The sequence below is a fragment of the Saimiri boliviensis genome, chromosome 15, assembly GCF_048565385.1.
Source record: "Saimiri boliviensis isolate mSaiBol1 chromosome 15, mSaiBol1.pri, whole genome shotgun sequence".
NCBI classification, from domain to species: Eukaryota; Metazoa; Chordata; class Mammalia; order Primates; family Cebidae; genus Saimiri; species Saimiri boliviensis.
Genome location: NC_133463.1, coordinates 3,761,389 through 3,780,246, shown reverse-complemented (window position 1 = coordinate 3,780,246; position 18,858 = coordinate 3,761,389).

Here is an 18,858-nt window from a genome sequence, read left to right as displayed (position 1 = left end):
ACTTCCCCTTCCATGCTGAGTGGACACATGCCTGTCCGGAACCACAGCACCTGCCAACAATGTTGGTCACATTAGCACCAAGTCCAGAGTCACCCCTGACTTACTTTTTATGGGCTTGCAGAAGCCCGAGGTAATCAATCTCAAGAAAAGAGAGAACATGACTGGTTCTGCTCACACCCGGCAGCAGGCCCGGCCCTCGCCCGGCGTGTGAATGTGTCGCTGTGCACAGGCTGCCCGCCCAGAACAGCCGGCACTGCTAGTGTCACCGCTGCTGTGACGGAGCAGTTGGCTTTCAGCTGGAGGAGAGAAGGCTCTGGAATGTGTGCAGCAGCGCAACAGCTGGAAAAGTCGTTGAAATATAATACCAGTCCCCACATAGTCATATTTTATTGTTTGAGACTTATAAATGGTTAATGAAATGAAATCCACCTTTGGGAAATAATGTTTCTTTAGGTCTCTTCGTATCCCGTTTTCCCCTAAAGGTTAAAACAAATAGTGCTGAGCTGGTGAATCGTGCTAGTCAGGGCTGAGCAACCCCGAAGCTCTCCTCTCCAGGCTGTCGGAGCCCACGAGACCTCCCAGCTCCTGGAAGGGCTGTCTGTCACTTGTCTTCTGAAAAGAAGCAGCCGCAAAGAAGGAGGAAGCGACACAGCTCATGAGAACACAGTGGCGGCCCGAGTTGTGACCATCGACCCTCCTCTCCTGTTGGCCAGAGCCGCTCTGTCTGGACACGCCCAGGCGGCCGCCTCTTGGGGAGGTCACCGCCCTGCTGGAGAACAGACAGAGAACTCTGTAGCCATCATGAATCATGGTGGCCTCCTGGCTCTTAGTCTACCCCATAATCCTCCATCATTGCCGAAATATATAACTGATCTCATTACAAATGAATTAATCCATTACTTCTTTTGTGTATTCATTCAACAAGTATTTATCATGTTCCTATCATGTGCCATGAACTTTGCCAGGTACAGGCACAAACCCAATGAACAAAAAGGTAGGAGGGGCCCGGTTGCTTGTAATCAAGCAGGAGGGAAACATCACTTTTGAGACAAACTCTCACCCTGTCACCTAGACTGGAGTGTGATCTCAGCTCACTGCAACCTCCACCTCCACGGTTAAAGCAATTTCCCCCCCTCAGCCTCCTGAGTAGTTGGGATTATAGGCATGTACCAACATGCCCGGCTGATTTTTTTTTTTTTGAGATGGAGTTTCGCTCTTGTTACCCAGGCTGGAGTGCAATGGTGCGATCTCGGCTCACCGCAACCTCCACCTCCTGGGTTCAGGCAATTCTCCTGCCTCAGCCTCCTGAGTAGCTGGGATTACAGGCACGAGCCACCATGCCCAGCTAATTTTTTGTATTTTTAGTAGAGACGGGGTTTCACCACAGGATGGTCTCGATCTCTTGACCTCGTGATCCACCCGCCTCGGCCTCCCAAAGTGCTGGGATTACAGGCTTGAGCCACCACACCCGGCCTCTGATTTTAGTTTTGTTTTTTCTTTTCTTTTTTTTTTTTTTTTGAGACAGAGTCTCACTCTGTCATCAGGCGCTAGGCTGGAATGCAGTGGCGTGACCTTGGCTCACTGCAACCTCCGCCTCTAGGGTTCAAGTATTTCTCCTAACTCAGCCTCCCAAGTAGCTGGGACTACAGGCGTGCGCCACCATGCCCAGCTAATTTTTTTTTTTTTTTTTTGGATTTTTAGTAGAGACAGGGTTTCACCATGTTGGCCAGGCTGGTCTTGAACACCTGACCTCGAGTGATCCATCCCCCTCGGCCTCCAAAAGTGCTGGGATTACAACAGTGAGCTTCCACAGCCCGCAACATCACTTTTTTAATGATCCAAAGATTTATTTATTTACACCTATGATGAGTGTTTTGAGGAAAATAAAGGGTGTTGTGAAAGTGTAAACCAGAGGTTCCTCACTTGGCTTGGAGGTCTGAGGATAGCTTCCCTGAACAGTGACATTTAAACTGAGACTCGGAGTGGGGAAGGGAGGGGTCAGGGGTGAGGTGGGAAGTAAGAAATCATTCCAGATACACAGGGAACCATTGTGAAGACTTAGGGATGGGCCCAGAGAGAAGTGCAGAAAAAGGCCAGCGTGGCTGTCAGGGCCACCAGGCACCATAGGCAGGGTCCCTGCACAGATCACATTGTCTACACTGGGAACAGAGTTGATGCACAGCCTCACCCTACAGAAAGAGTGAAATAAGCATGAAGACAAGGACTATCGTGCAGGGCCTCTGCGCCCGTTCAGAGTGTGTTCAGCTGCGAGGGAGAAAATCCCAAGGAAGCGTGGCTTCATCCAACGTGAATTTCTTTCTCATGCAAAATCATCTAGGGTTGGCCTGTCGGGGCTACTTCAGCAACGCCATCACCATCAAAACAGCCTCTTTCTGTTTTCTCTTCTCTGCTATCACTAGCACATTGACCTTTCTTTCTATGGTATCAAGATGACTTCTGCACCAGGCACTTCCTCATTCCAGCAAGTGAAAGCACAAAGGGAACTGGGGAGAGGGTTATGGGCCATGTAGCCAAATCTGCTCTTTTTTCCTCAGGAAACCACAGGTTTTCTGGAAGAAGTATCCATGGACTGTGTCTAAGGGGAAGGACTTCCGGATGGACTGAGTTGGCCCATCAACAGTCCCTGTCATGTTAGAAATCTAGTGTTGTAAAATGTGAAGATCCCAGACCATTGCTCAGTAATTCAACTCTCAGGCAAACTGTATTAGAATCACATTCCTCATAAATTTACAGGAGACGATCAGCATGACTGTGGCCCTGTATTTTACCTCCACTCTGGTTACTTGTGTTTTCCTTGAAGCCACACAAGAAGGGAACAACTTTCCTTCATCTTTGTACCCCCAGTTTCTAACACTCAGTAAATATGCATCATTCATGGAACAAATATGCATCAGCTGCCGATCTGTGCCAGGTTCTAGGTGAAGGGTGTTTACTTTGACTCATTCATTGAGGAACTGTCTCAGGGAGGCATATCACTCTCCATAAACATGTCAAACTTACTCAACTCTTTCAAACTAGCAGCTGACTGGTTATGATTCCTCTCTGGAAATGGTACACCGCATTCTTCATCATTCCCTTAGAAAGGGGTTAAAGGAAAAAATAAACCCACATTTCTGCCAAAGCTCACAGTCTCATTTTTGTTAGCCTTATGGACTCGTTACAGTTATTTTTCTTCTTTTACACAAACAGTAAAATTGAAATTGGGTCAAGATGAACATGTATCATTAGGCATCATAAGAAATCACATTCCCTAACAAAATCAGGGGATATCAGATCCTCACTTGCTCCTGGTCCCTTGATGGGTCTGATGAATTTCCCCCAAATGCGGACAGATCTCAACTTCCACCTGTGAACATTCACAGAAAAGTGATGGACAGCTCGACATGGCTGCAAGCCATAGCCTACTCAAGAGAGTGAGTGAAACTGGCTGAGTGGGAAGCATATTTTCTCTTTTTAATAGTCTATAAAATGGAAGTATTATATGTCTTGAGAAAATATGAAATTATACCAGAGTAACGCAGTAGAAAGTCACTCTCTGAACTGTTTGACCAATACACTTTACCATTCCCCAGCTGATTTTTCTGTTTCCAATAAGATAGTAATTAAATGTACAGTTAAGCTGAAAAGGCCAAGAATATGCAAGCTATACCTGAAATGAAAATTGCAAATCTACTAAAAGCTAGAATAAAATCAGATAAAAGCACAGATGAATTAGGTAAAAATGCTGAAACATCAAGGCCAGTAATATCAACAAAGAACACACATGAAATAACATGGTTTTACTGACATTAGTTGCTATACGAACAGGTGAAAAACAAACTAATTTTAAACCTCATGGCGGTAGTAACAGCAATCATAACTGCTGTGCATCCCCTTCCATCCTTATGGCAAGCCCCATGCATTCCGGCAGCCACTGTCTGAAACTCACAAGAGTCAGATGATTTGCAGTAAGTTTCACAGTTGGTTGATGGGGAGGCAGTTATTGAAAATGGTTCATTCCACTACAACCCTCATGCTAGACTACATTTCAAAAGAAAAAATACTTCCCTCCACTTTGTTTTTCCTCATATGTCAATAATGGATAATATAATAAATGAAAATATTATAACAAGTCTATAATAATAAATACTTACGAAGCCATCCTCATTCAACCTTACCACAAAGAGACAATCTGTTGCAAGAATCCAATTTGTATTATCCATTGTAGCTGGTACAAGTTAATAATTACAAATTCTAGAAACATGAGCTATTTGATAAGAAACCTTATGGAACATAAACATTTGTTAGAAATAGAAATGTGTGTGTGTGTGTGTGTGTGTGTGTGTGTGTGTGTGTGTATGTGTGTGTGTGTCTGGATGAGTTTTGGGAATGAGCTAATTTAACTTCACATAAATATGACCTAAATAGCTTTTATTCTATCCAGACTCTGAGTACAGTAGTACACTAGCTCTGCAATCTCTTTCCATTTACCCCTCACCTACTAGTATTCCACATGATTTCTGTAAAGGCAAATATCTGTCTTTTGAAGTTTCTCTTTTTAAAAGCCAATCTTTCCATTGTGAAAGCCGGCAGTTCATTTTGCCCAGGTAATACAGACCTGGTGTGTTCTCAACCCCGAATTCTGGTTGCAATCTACATAACTCAAAGGATTCTCCACTTCTGTGCATGTGTGCATATTCAGACACATGATTTCAACAGGACTGAAGTAGAAGTATTTTATTCAAATATTTGGAACTGAAGAAATGCTAGTCTAAAAACATTTTCTAAAGATATAAAGTTAGAGCTAAAAATTATATCTGAAACATAGTAAGTAATAAAGATAATGGGAAGGCCGGGTGCAGTGGCTCACGCCTGTAATCCCAGCGCTTTGGGAGGACAAGGCAGGTGGACCACTTGAGCCCAGGAGTTCAAGACCAGCCTGGCAAACATGGAGAAATTCTGTCTCTATAGAAAATAAATTTAGTAAATAAATGTATTAAATAAAAATAAAATAAATAAAACAAAAAATAAAGATAATTGGGACTACTCTCATATTTAATTCCCTGGACATATATAGGAGAAAATAATGGTTTCAGTTCTCTTCAACAAGAAAAACCACTGTGTGACCTTCAGCAACATAGTGGTGAAATTGAAAACAAATGGCAAAATGCATTTCATCACTTTCATTCAATATTCAACATTGTCTCTATCTAATGATCAGAACAACAATGTAAATTGCTGAACAATTTGCAAAGCATGTTCTCATGTACATCCCATTTGATAACATCTGCACAGCACAAAGCCTGGGGCACACACTGGACAACTGTTGCCATCCCCATTCCACACTGGAGAATCTGAGGCTCAGGAAAGGGACGTGACTCACCCTACGACCTGCAGTGTTGCATACTCAATACGCTTTGTTACATCACACTATCTTAAACCAGAAATATACCATGCTATGAAATTAAAAAGCTTCAGTCATTATATTTTCTGCTTCTCTAACATAGAAAGGAAAACATGTTCCACCAGAGATGATCGAAGACAATGGAAGAGCTGAAATAATATGGCTCAATTAAGCTCCAGACATTTGCCTTAAGGAATCGTGTTTTGAAAGATTTTATAACTGATGAGAATAAGGAACGCTAAATATTTAAAGCAAAGACAGACCCATTCACTAACCAAAAGCTCAAGACAGCCAGATGGATTCTATTCAACAGTTCAGCTTCATGATATTACAATCAACAAATGTCTTCTGAATTAAAGCTATAATTTATATTTTAGGTCTCTTCAACTTTAACTGATGTCCAGATTTTATCCCAAATTGTGTGCATTCTCTCTAAAGTTTTAAACACATATTTGCCTCCATTTCTTCCTCCTCCTATTCTCCTCTCTTTTCCCCACGACACATTAACTTCAGGCCAATAAAGTGTTTGAAAACCGGGTTCCCAGAGAATACCTTAGGGATGAATCTGCTCCAGCACAGTAACCCAGAAGTGCACCCACGCTCCTTGTTAATACACAAAGCCCCAAAGCACTGGATAGATTCCTGGGGCCATAGCCACACTTAGGATCTGAAACGTTTTCCCTCTACCACCAAAACATCTATGCAAGTCACAGGCTTTCTCGTCGTATTAAGAAATAAACTCACGAAGATAGATTCATCTGGCTCACTGACAAACAACAGAGTAACCCTCGAGAAATACCAACTAAGTGTATTTAATAAAAAGTAGCTATGATGATAATAATGATGAATTCTCAGCACTGTGGCCAGATACTTTGTTGAGCACTTTTCATGTATTTGTATATTTAATATTTGCAACAACCTCATGAGATTGGTACTATCATTACCCACTTTAACAGATGAAAAAACTAAAGTTCTGAAAAATAAGTGACTTGACCAAGCTTAACTTCTAAGTAGTAATGCTGGGATTCACATTCAGTAGATAGAAGAATATTTAGAGAGGCTGGGCACAGTGGCTCACGCCTGTAATCCCAGCACTTTGGGATGTCGAGGCAGGCAGATCACCTGAGGTCAGGAGTTCGAGACCACCCTGACCAACAGGGTGAAACTCCATTTCTACTAAAAATACAAAAATTAGCCAGGCATGGTGATGTGTGCCTATGATCTCAGCTACTCGGAAGGCTGAGGCAGGAGAATCACTTGAACCTGGGAGGCAGATGTTGCAGTGAGCCAAGATCACACCATTGCACTCCAGCCTGGGCAACAAGAGCGAAACATCAACTCAAAAAAAAAAAAAAAAATGAAGAAGAAGAAGAAGATTTAGAGAAAGAAGAGCAATGAGAAGTGGAAAGAAAAACAGCCCGCAATGGAGGGAAAGTGAAGGTAGGAAGGGGGTTGCTAGTCACCACAATTCAGAGGTTGTCAATTCAAGCCCTTATTCTACAAAAATATTACCAAATCTTCTGAGACTCAAATTCTTTATCTTTTAAGTAATATTATCTTGAGGATATTGGTCATTAGTTTTATGTGTTGGTACTGCCTGCATCTGTTTTTTGTATTAGGCTTATATAGTACTAGCTTCAAAAAGTGAACTGGGAAATGTTCATTCCTTCTCTAAGGTATTCCCTTGGAATCAGTCATTCATCTTTTTTTTTGGTAGAATTCTCAAGATATCTGGATGGGCCTGGAGATTTCTATTTTGAGAGATGTTATACCTGCAAATTGAATTTCCTCAATAGTCATAGGACTAGTCAAATATTTATTTCATATCTATTGAGTTGTGGTAGTTTGTGGCCCTCAAGGAATTGGTACATGTTGTTGAAATTGCCAATTGTATATGTACTGAGTTGTTTGGCTATTCCTTTATTATCCTTTTAATGACTGCAGGATCCAAAGTAGTAGTCCCTATATTATTCTCAGGAACAAATATCAGCATTGGCAATTTATGTCTTCTTTTTTCTTTGTCAGTCTTGCTAGAGATTTGTCAATTTTTCTGATAAGGAACCAGCTTTTTGTTTACTTGATGATTTTTTTTTTCTGTTTCAATGTTATTGATTTCTGCTTCTATCTCTCTTATATTCCTCATTTTTGCTTTGAGTTTATTTTGCCCTTCTTTTTCTAGATCATTGAGACGGGATCTTAGGTTGTTAATTTAAGACTTTTCTATTTCTAATGTAAGCATCTAGTGCTATGAATTTTCCTCTCACCACTGCTTTAGCTGTGTTCAAACATTTTTTATATGTTGTAGCTTCATTTTTCCTCAGTTCAATGTATATTTCACTTTATTTTAGACTTTTTTTGGACTATGAATTATTAAAAAGCATGTTGTTTGTTTTCAAGTGTCTAGATATTTCCATTATCAGTTATTTATTTCTATTTTGATTCCATTGTGGTTATAAACATATTCTGTATCATTTTAGCATTTTTATAATTATTTAGATTCTTCCTTCATGACCAAAATATTTTGACAAGTGCTCCATGGGTGCTTGAGAAAAATAAATACGAGTATTCTGCTGTTGCTCCATAAATGTTGATTAGAGCCTGGTTTGAATTGTTCTATATCCTTGCTGATTTTCTATCTAGTTGAGAAAGGGATGTCAAAATCTGCAACTATAATTGTGAATTTGCCTGTTTCTCCCTTTGGTTCTATCAATTTTTGCTTCACAGTTTTTATGTCTCTGTTGTTTGGTGCATACACAACTAAGATTGGCAGGTATTCATGGCAGACTGACTTTTTTTGTCATATCATAATAACCCTCTCTGCCTCTAATAATTTCCTTGCTCTGAAGTCTGTCTTATCTAATATTAATATAGCTGTTTTCATTTCCTTTGATTGATATTTTCATGATATATCCTTTCTATCATTTTACTTTCAACCTGCCTATATTGTTATATTTGGAGTAAATTTTTGGTATACAACATATATTTAGGTCATGTTTTTAAATCTGCTTGCCAAATTTCTGTTTTTTTAATTGGTATATAGGCCAATTAACTGCAATGCAATTGTTATTAGGTTAAAACCTAAAGCTGACATTTTATTTTTTCTTTTCTGTGTGTTCTCGTATTTGGCTTGTCTGTTGTTGTCTTTTGTTGTTGTTGTTGTTGTTGTTGTTGTCGTTGTTTTTTCCTGCCTTCCTGGGATGACTTTAACTTTTTTAGAAATTAGTTTTGATTTATCTATAGTGGTTTTGAGTATGTCCCTTTACATAGCTTTTTAAAGTAGTTCTTCTTTGTATTACATCGTATGACATCACAACTTACTGCTATCATCATATTACCAGTTTATTAATAAATAGAAATCTTATTTCACTTTACCTGCATTTACTGTTCCTTATTTCTATTCCTTACATATTTCCTCCACATAAATTTAGAATTACATCAGACAATATTAAATTTTTGCTTCAACTATCAAAATAGTTTAGAAAACTCAAGATAAGAGGGAAAGTACATTGTATTTGTTAATGTTTTTCCTCTCACTCTGCTCTGTCTTCCTTTCTTGTAACCCAAGATTCCTTCTTTTAGCATTCCCTTTCTATTTAGAGAACTTTCTAGAGCCATTCTTCTAAGATAGGTCTGTTGGTAACATTCTCCCAGTTTTACTTCCTCTAAATATGTCTTGATTTCTCCTTCATTCTTGCAGGAAAGTTTTGGTGGATATAGAATTTGTGGGCAACATTTATTTTTTGTGGTGTGCCAAACACAATCGCAATCAAAAAATAACCTCAGCTAGTTATTTTGTGGATATAAACAAACCGACTATATAGTTTATATGGAGAGGCAAAAGACCCTGAATAGTCAACTCAATGTCGAAGGAGAACAACTTTGGAGGACTACCACAATTCGACTTCAAGCCTTGTAATCAAGCTACGGTCATCAAGAGAGTGTGGTATTAGTGAAGGAACAGGCAAATGGATTAATGGAACAGAAGAGAGAGCCCAGAAATAGACTCACATAAATAGTTACCTGATCTTAGACAAAGGTGCAAAGGGGATACAGTGGAGCAAAGACAGTCCTTTAACAAGTCGTGCTGATTAACTGGACAATCACATGCAAAGAAGTAATGAAAAATCTAGATACAGATCTTACACTCATCACAAAAATCAGCTCAAACTAGAGCATAGACCTTAATGTAAAACATAAAACTATGACATTTCTAGAAGAAAATAGGGAAAAAGATAGGTAACTTTCAATCCGGCAATGACTTTTAGATATGACGCCAGAAAGGATTCAGTGATCACGGTGGGTTTCCGAAGAACAGGCAGCGATGCCAACACCTTGATTTCCTTTGTCGTTGGTCGTCAGTGTCGATGAGACACTGTAATGACAGATCTGTATCATCATACATTTGCCCAAACACAGAACATACAACACTGAGAGGGAACCCTAATGTAAACAATGGACTCTCCATGAGGATGATGTGTCAACGGAGGGCCCTCAATTGTAACAGATGCTCCCCTCTGGAGGGCGAGGCTGATAGAGGGGCACGAACAAGGAAACCCTTGTTCGTGGTGCTGTGAGAGATCCCGGGTTCTCTCCAGGGAGGCGTGGGCCCATGGGGGCCGCCATTTGTGGAGGTCTGGAAGCCCAGGGTCTGGGCCGCCTCCTGCTGATAAACAAGCTGTAGACATCTTGCTGTCACATTTTTCCCAAGCCTGTTCCCCTTTCTTTTGCTACCTTCCACTGTTTTCCTTTGGTTATTTCCAGAGTTTACAGGTGTACTTGGTAGAGGAGAGCAAAGATAAACAGGTTCACAGCAGGACCGGAAGCTTACTTCTTGCTGTTCCTGTCAGGACCGGAAGTTTACTTCTTGCTGTTCCTGTCAGGACCGGAAGTTTGTATCTTCTCTGAGCTTTGAGCACATAGATATACTGTACATGCAAAATAAATTTGTTCTGCTGGATAGCTGGCACATTCTTTGTAATGTGTGATTTGAAAAATATTCATACTCATTTCCTTCGTTATTGTAGACATGCCTTGGGTCCTATGGAATTTTATTCACCTGTGAAATTAAGTCCAAAGATGAGACGAATGAGAAAAAAGTCACAGATTTTAAGCAGTGCATTGGATTTTTTTTCCTCGTCCACAATTGTGTCTGACCCGGGGCCAGGCATGGTGGCTCACGCCTGTAATCCAAGCACTTTGGAGGCGAAGGTGGGTGGATCACCTCAGGTCGGGAGTTCAAGACACAATTGTGTCTGACCCAACCCTGCTTTACTAGACTGAGGAGCTGCCTTTTTGGGGACAGTGGAAGGCTGGAGCTGCCTGGGATGGAGTGTAGAAGGCATGCCAGACAAGGTGGGGCCACAGGAGTTTCCTCAGTGAGGCATCCACAAAACCTCCAGGAATACACCCCAACTTGACACCAGGGCACACTTGCATTGAAACCAGACAGGCATTGCCAGATTGAAGACAGAAGTAACAAGAGAAGCCCCCAGCTTCAATGATAAAGGCTACTTCAAGGCAGGGCAAAGATACTCATCATTTGTTTAGTCCTTCATAGCTTAAACAACAGTAAAGAATAATCGAGCTTAATGTGCATTTTCTAAGTTTGTAAAAAAAAAAAAAAAAAGAGTATGCTCATTGCTGCCATCTTCACATATTATATATATTTAAATTAGCTTTCAATAACTTTTTTTAAAGAAGATTATTGTGAAGCACAAGACATATAAACAAACATCCATACAATATGGATAGATGGCATACTGAGTCACTGTAACATGATCACACCATGTTCACCGCCCAGGTCCAACAACTCCCAAGCCCCTGTAGCCTGCCCACCTCCACTCTCCCCTTCCCCTGAAGGATCTTACTTGTGAGTGGCGAGGGTCACCTACTTGCTACTCGGAATAATTCTCATACATAAGTGTGCATCTAAACACTCCATTTCATGTAGCTTGTTTATGAACGTTCTATAAATGAAATCCCACAAATGTGTTATTTTGTATCTGACTTTTTTTAACTAAACACTAGGCTATTTGTTCATGTTGTCTTAATTGATCCTTTGCATTTAAGGAAAAGCATGCCCACAAATGGAAAGATGTGAGGAAGGATGCAGGCAAGAGAGGGACAGAACATACAATATTCATGTTGAAGACGTGAAAACACTGAGGAAACAAAACTTGGAAACTTACACAAATACATGAATAAAATCAGCTTATGAACTGGCACTTACAGGGTGTCTATGAGAAACAGAATTTTAATTTCTTCTAATTTCTATAGTGACTTGATGGCATAGCATTCTGATCCACATTTTTTTAGGGCAGAAGATAGAAACCTGGAAAAACCAGGACACTCCTCAAAGGCAGAGGTCATCTAGTCCAGGTGCACACTTCAAAGCCATGTTCTTACCCACTTAGACTATCATACGCCATCCGCAAAGAATCAAAGGGAACTGAAAAGATAGATCTCCTGCCAGCGGTCAGTGAGGAAAATGCTGATGAATGATAAACAGAAACCAATACTCAATTTTTATGTTAATTCAGCCTTCTCCATCAAACTAAATCATTTTAGACAGAAAGGGCAAAATGAATATTGTTAAGAGGAAATCTAAGCCCTACAAGACCATAAGAAAAATGTGATTTGCTTCTAACTTTTCTCAATAGGAGTTTAAGCCTCTTGGCCAAAACAAGTCATATACACAAGTAGATCAACTGTCTACACTTGTTGAACGCATGGGTGGCCAGGACGACCGTTCTGCTGTGGGTCATCACAGAGGCCTGTAGAGAGGGGAAGAGGATAGAACGCTGAGACCAAGAGCAGGAACGTGGGAAGTGAGTGTCCACTTTGACCACAGACATGGAAGCCTGCTGCAGAACTTAGACAAGCATCCTGGGATGCCATCCAAGTGCCTAGAAAGGAGACAGTGGTCACCGTGGGTTTACGAAGGACAAGCAGCTATGCCAACAAGCCTGATTTTCTTTGTTGTCATACTTCCAGCTGGCAAATCAGGGATACATGTCAAACAGGTCAGGTTTCCAAGACAGTATCTGATGGGGTCTCCTTCTATTCTTTAGGAGACAGGGTGGCTGTGAGTTGAAGAATGTGGGAGGTAAACAGTGGTAAAGTGATCAAGGGTCCTGTAGAGGTGAGCTTCCAGGGTGAGTTCAGGCCTGTTTTCAACTCAGGCTAGGCCACTCTTCTCCTATTCGACCTGGAGGAAGAAATTGAAGGAGAACATATCAAACTACTGGGTGACCGGAAGCTGGGTAGGGAATGAAGCAGGCTGGCTGGCAAGGTGAGGACACCAAGACACCCCAAGTGTCTAGAATGCTGGGCATCATTAAATCATCGAAGCTTTATAGAGATTTACAATACTTTACATTTGGTTAAAAGTTAAAAGAAAGAACAGAAAACAATGTAGCTAATGTGTAAATAGGGACAGGAAGCCCAGTTTCAGCTCCTGGTAAAACATGTTAAGGGTCGAGTAGAAATTGAATATCAGCCAGCTTAGCCATGTAACTCCTCCTTGGATATTTCCAAGCCATATATACCCATCAAGATTGATTCAGGAAACCTTTTGCATCATAAAACATTTTGTGTCTTCCTGGCCCATGTGATCCTTCTGTTTTTTTGTGTGTTATTAGGACATCTGTTACCATTTTCTTCCTAATACATTGTGGAAAATACCTTATGGGATCCCTAAAACCTCTGCCGGGTTTGAGGCCTTGAACATCTATCAGCAAAGTAGCTGCTCAATAAATAGTTCTTAAATGAATGCTATTATATGAGTGTAACAAAACAGTAGTGTGGTCTTGGATCAAGTTGATATAAATGCAGTGTCTGGGCATAGGCCAAGAGGGTGAATTAGGACTATGGCACCAGTAAATCAAGGTAATTGGGATTAGATATCAGTTGGGGGGAGAACTTGACATCGCTTCATAAGAGGAACAGTAGAAAGAACCAGAAGATAAGTTTGTTGGTGCTTTGGGTGTTTTATTTTAGCTGGAAAATAGAAGATTTGGGAAAAGAGAGAAGTGAGATAGACTATGATCTCTACCTGAGCCATTTGAAGGACTTTCATGTGAAGGAGGGGAATTCTTTGCTGTGTTTTGATTTAGTTGGCAAACCAAAAGGAAAACATATACACATAGAAACTTTCTAACAGTTAAGAGTGGGCCAAGGATAGAATATGGTGTCTCAGTAAGTCATGAGCCCCATTTACTGGAGATTATCAACGAGTTGGAATAGCATCTACAGATGGTGTTACCTAGGCAACTGACTGGGGTTTATTGTAGAGCAAGAGCATATAACAGCCTCCCATGCAATCGCCATCCTCCACCAGAGTGTCACATTTTTTACAAATCATCAACCTACAATGACACATCAGTGTCCCCAAAGTTCATAGTTTGCCTTAAGGTTCACTAGTGAAATTGCGTTTTATAGATTTTGAGAAATGCCAAAAAGGTCTGTGTCTAGATTTATTGATTGCTCGATTGCAAGGAAATATCCAATTGTTTCAGCAGCTTTTATTGAAAAGACTTTCATTGATTCATTGTGCTGCCTTTGCTCCTTTGTCAAAGATTAATTGACTGTATTTATGTGGGTCTATTTCTAGGGTTTCCATTCTGTTTAATTATCTATTCTTTCTAATAATACCATAATATCTTGATATCTTGATTACTGAAGCGAAGCTTTAAAGTAAGTCTTGAGGTCAGGTAATGCCAGTCTTTCAATTTTGTTCTTCTTCAATTTTAGCTATTCTGTGTCTTTTGCCTCTCCATATTAACTTAGAATCAGTTTTTCAATATCCACAAAATACAGGGATTTTGATTGCTAGGATTTAAAAAGAAGTGACATCTTACCAATAGTGAGTCTCCCTATCCATGAACATAAAATATTTCTCTATTTATTTAGTTTTTTATTTCTTTTACCAGAGTTTTCCAATTTTCCTCCTAAGATGTTGTACATATTTTGTTAGATTTATACCTAAGTATTTAATTGTTGAGGTCCTAATATAAATGATATTGAGTTTTTAATTTCAAATTCCAATCATTCATTCCCAGTATATAGGGAAACAATGAACATTTGGATGTTAACCTTGTATCCTGCAAACTTTCTATAATTACTTATTAGTTCTAAAAGAGTTTTTGGTTGTCGATTCTTTGGGATTTTCTACATATATGATCATGTCATCTGTAAACAAAGATGGCTTTATTTCTTCTTTCTCCATCTATACATCTTTTATTTTCTTTTCTTGTCTTATTGCACTAGCTAGGACTTCTATGACGTTGAGAAGGAGTGGTGCCTGACAAACACTACTTCAACAGGTCACCAAGGTCAACATTTTTTTTTTTTTTGAGTCAGAGTCTTGCTCTGTTGCCTAGGCTGGAGTACAGTGGTGCAATCTCAGTTCACTGCAACCTCTGCCTCCTGGGTTCAATCTATTCTACTGCCTCAGCCTCCTGAGTAGCTGGGATTACAGACACGGGCTACTATGCCCAGCTAATTTTTTGTGTTTTCAGTAGAGAAAAGGTTTCGCCATTTTGAAAACACTGTTCTCCAATTCCTGACCTCAGGTGATCCAGTCACCTCAACCTCCCAAAGTGCTGGGATTATAGGCATGAGCCACCATGCCCAGCCCAAGTTCAATATTTAAAGTGATATGTCATGTTGATAGTATGTATCCTTGTTATGATGTAAAGAAAATGGCATCTTACCTCTGTGATCTTCCTCCCAAAACCCAGGTCAGGCTAATCATGAGAAAAGCATCAGACAGCATCTGCCAAAAAAAAATCCTGACCATTATTTCTTAAACCTGTAAATATCACTAGAGAGAATGAAGTCTTTTTTTTTTTTTTTTTTTTTGAGACAGAGTTTTGCTTTTGTTACCCAGGCTGGAGTGCAATGGTGTGGTCTCGGCTCACCGCAACCTCTGCCTCCTGGGTTCAGGCAATTCTCCTGCCTCAGCCTCCTGAGTAGCTGGGATTACAGGCACGTGCCACCATGGCCAGCTAATTTTTTGTATTTTCAGTAGAGATGGGGTTTCACCATGTTGACCAGAATGGTCTCGATCTCTTGACCTCGTGATCCACCCGCCTTGGCCTCCCAAAGTGCTGGGATTACAGGCGTAAGCCACCGCGAGAATGAAGTCTGAGAAATAGCCAGTCAAAAGCAACCCAAGGAGACATGATCACTAAATGTAGAGTGGTATCCGAGTATACCCATGTAAACGGGATCCTGGAGCAGAAAAAGGGCAAAAGGTAAAAACCCAAGAAACCTGGGTATGCTATGGACTTTCCTTCTTCATAATTTATCATTATTGTGATAAATCATAATTTATTATTAATTTGTGACAAATAAGGCGTACTACATAAGATGCTAACCATAAAGGACATTCTATATGGGAGTGGGAGAGGCATATGGGATGTCTCTGTACCACCTGCTTAATTTCTTCATAAATCCAAAAGTGTTCTAAAAAAATAAGTGAATTAATAAGAGAGATGGGATCCCTGAGGTAATGGAATTGCTCAGGATCCTAACTGTGGTCATGAAGACACAAACCTATACACGGGACAGAATTGCCCAGAGCTGAAAACATGCGCGTGCGCATGCACACACACACACACACACACACACACACACACACACACACAAACATAAGAATAAGTAAAACTAGGCAAATCTGAAGAATAGTGGGTGGCATTAATGTCAGTATCCCGGTGGCAACACAGCAAGCCTATAGTTTTGCAAGATGTTTCAATGAGGATAAAGGATACAACCACATGTGGATCTGTCATCTCAACAAAAATTCCATTAAAAAAGTAAAGCTTCAAGGGCAGAAGGAAGGCAGGAATTTGAGCAAATTCGTGCATCTGAGCTCAGTTTTTATGTGAATAAAGGAATATCCGAACTAGAAAGGATGGAGCAAATTCTAACAGGAAGCAATAACAACAACAATAGTAATAGTAAGAAGGAAAGGGAGGATACGGGGAAGAAGAAGAAGAAACAGGGGTTGCAGAATGAAGAATATTAGTGTCCCTGTGGACAGCGGGGTGTCAATGTTTGTTAGAAGCTGCAAACATCCCATTTGAAGGATTACAAGCAGCTTCTGTGTCCCAGGCTAGAGGCTGGTATTTACCCCGGGAACAAAGAGCTTCTTTATTTTCAATGACTTTGATACTATAACTTTTATTATGCAGATGCAACGCATTTCATCTGAACACACGGCACACTAACCCAGGACACTCAGTAAATAATGTTCAGGAAATTTTGGAACTCTGATCTCAAAAACGAGGACAGTTGACACTGGGCATTTTCAAGGTTCAGGGTACAATATTAAAACCCCTGTGTGACACAAGCCTGGGCTTCCTTCATAAGCAAAGTCAAGCTTCCTGTGTCAGTAGGACAGGTCAGGAGTAAGGAGGTCACCAACGCTGCCTAACTGAGGCAGTCTCCCCTTAACACCCTTCCAAGGACACCCAGCAGCGTAAAGACAGTCCTATCATCAAGGGTGAATGTGGCAGCCATGAATAAGTGGGGAGTCTTCAGGTCCATGGCACAAGGAGGGGAGTAGAAAGGCTGGTATTGGCTTAATGGCCTTTAGTTTCCAGATGTTAAAGATTCCCTCAGGCTTCCTCTGTCAGAAAGCTTCAACAAGGCACGGGATGGACAAGATCTATGTCACATAGAAGTCCGGATCACTAACGTGGAAAAGTGAGCCTCCCTAGAGGCTCTGGGCTTTTGCAGCCCTTCACCTCAGTGTCTGGGCTTTCCTCCTTTCTCTCTGCACCTGCACCCGTATTGAGTCAGCATCTGCTCTCATCACATGAGCCAGGTAAAGACGCATTCGGTGGAGCAGATTGCATCTCCTCATCTGGCCTGACATTTGTCTGTCATGCTGTGGCTGGAATGTGATACCTAGTCGACAAAACACAGCCCTCACACATGTCGGGAGGCCCTTTGTTCCACCAGCAAGTCCCTGCTGCTTGGGGTCCTCTGATGGCTCCGGGATTCAGGCCTGTCTCTTCTTGCTTCTTTCAAGACAAATGGCCAGATGACGAGGTGCTGCTCAGTTCAACATCCAGGCCTCCCCGTACAAACACACCTCTGCCTGCATGCTTCAGAGTCAATCATGGAGGCTACTGAGTCATGTGTGCAGCCACGTGTGTGCCTGTGTGTGTGTGTGTGTGTGTGTGCTCAGCTCTGATCTTTTCTTTTTTATCTTGAGCCTTGTCCTGAGAGTTCTTGGCATCTTGGATGAGATGGCAAAATAACAGCAGGGTGCAATGGCTCAAAGGAAGGACTCTGCAAGGAGCCACATGCAAAACATCTGCATGTAGGAGAGATAAAACAAGAACCCCGTAGTCCAAAAGTAAATCACAACAACCTCCCTGCTCCCTTCGAAGGAATTAGAAATAATGCTCAAGAATCTTTGGACAAGAAGTGTGGAAAATGTCTCATTTAAATTCTCTGAAAACTCCATTCATAGCACGTATCCCACATATATAACAGAGGATGTTATGTTTTTAAATATGACATTCTTATCATTATCGCTTCCTGAGGCACTGGATATATCTGATGGATGCATCCTTCTTCCAAGGCCGGCAGAGTTATGACAAGCTGGCTTCACCCTCTCAGTGAAGTTCTTTCTTCGTCAACCCTCCTCTGAGTGAGAAACCCCTCAGTCAGCCCTGAAACCATCATGAATGAATTCTTTACATCCTAAGTGTCCTTGCATTTGCACTAGCCCCTACTCATGCATGACAGCTTATGCTAAACTCCAGTCGGACTGTAAAGTATTAATCTGAGGCTCCTTACAAGTAGATTGGAAGATCTAACAATATGTGGGTATTTTTAAGAGTAATTACAGAAATTTATCACTAAGATGGCTTATTCTGGTCTTTTCTGAGTCGGAATGGAGTGCTGTTAGCATTTCACTCCTTCCTGAAGAGGAGGTGTGCTGACCGGCACAGGGACAGTGGGACAGTGTCTCTACCAAATTGCTGGACTCTTTCCAAGCCTATCGTAAGATTTTCTCTATGCATGGTCCCTTGACAATCTCTACAACGCCCCGTGTTTAAGGGCCGGGCTGGTGAGGGGAAAGGGGCCTGATGTGTCCGGGCCCTTCCTGGAAGAGGCATGACTCCAGATATCACAGTGCACGCTGCTGAAGGATGCATGGGCCCGATGAAGAGACCTGAGTACTGGTTGGGAATCTGAACAAGGTCATCTCCACAGTCACTTCTGCCTCTGAGATTCTGCCATTCTAAAACCAAGTCAATGCTGGATAAGAGGAATGGTATTCCTGGCTGCAGGCAGGAGTTCCCAAAGCAAGGCCCCTTTCCCCTGACCTGCCTGGCCCTCAAACATGGGCCTTGCAGAGAATGTCAAGGGACCATGCATAGAGGAAATCTTAGGAAAGGCTTGAGAAGAGTCCAGCTATGTTTGACATCCTGAAT